Below are 651 nucleotides of genomic sequence, written 5' to 3' on the forward strand. Positions count from 1 at the left end.
TGTATGGCTTCCTACAGAATTTCTAACTGCTGATGTCTCTTAGAAAACAACTTCTACTTTAGTTTCCAGCTCCCTGAGAATATGCACTGCTGAAAAATAAATAAATACATAACCTGTTTGGTTGCAGAGAGCTTGGGAATCAGATTCAAAGTGCTGAAGAATGAACGGGCGTGCACGTAGGCGAGCGCGTGCGTGAGCGTAAACATAGATTGAGGATGGCATTGGAATTACCTGAGTGAGATAATGGTAGTGCATTAGATTAACTTTCAGTTCTTAAATGCAACACATTTAAGCAATCTTGTCCCCCAAAAACATGTCAATGTCTGAAAGGCCTCCCTCTCGCTATCAGGAGCCTCTGTCCCCCACACTGATGCAGCTGGCAAGGCGCTACTGTCGACTGTCAAAACGCTGCGCCAGATCTAGTTATAAAATAATTGAATTTTCATATCAGAGGGGACCAGAGTCCCAGCAGACAATAGGACTGCTGAGTCCTCTCTGATATTGGCTCAGGCCCTTTGCCATGCGCATGAAATCACTATGTTAATGTTCCAGGGGTTTCTTTTTTTAAGGGCACTTGTGCTCTCGCAATGTACTACCGATGCGGTTTCAAAAAAATTGCAACTATTGATAAGTAGGCAGCCAGCAACCCCC

This window comes from Monopterus albus, unplaced genomic scaffold (assembly GCF_001952655.1).
Source record: "Monopterus albus unplaced genomic scaffold, M_albus_1.0 scaffold2.1, whole genome shotgun sequence".
In the NCBI taxonomy this organism is placed as follows: domain Eukaryota; kingdom Metazoa; phylum Chordata; class Actinopteri; order Synbranchiformes; family Synbranchidae; genus Monopterus; species Monopterus albus.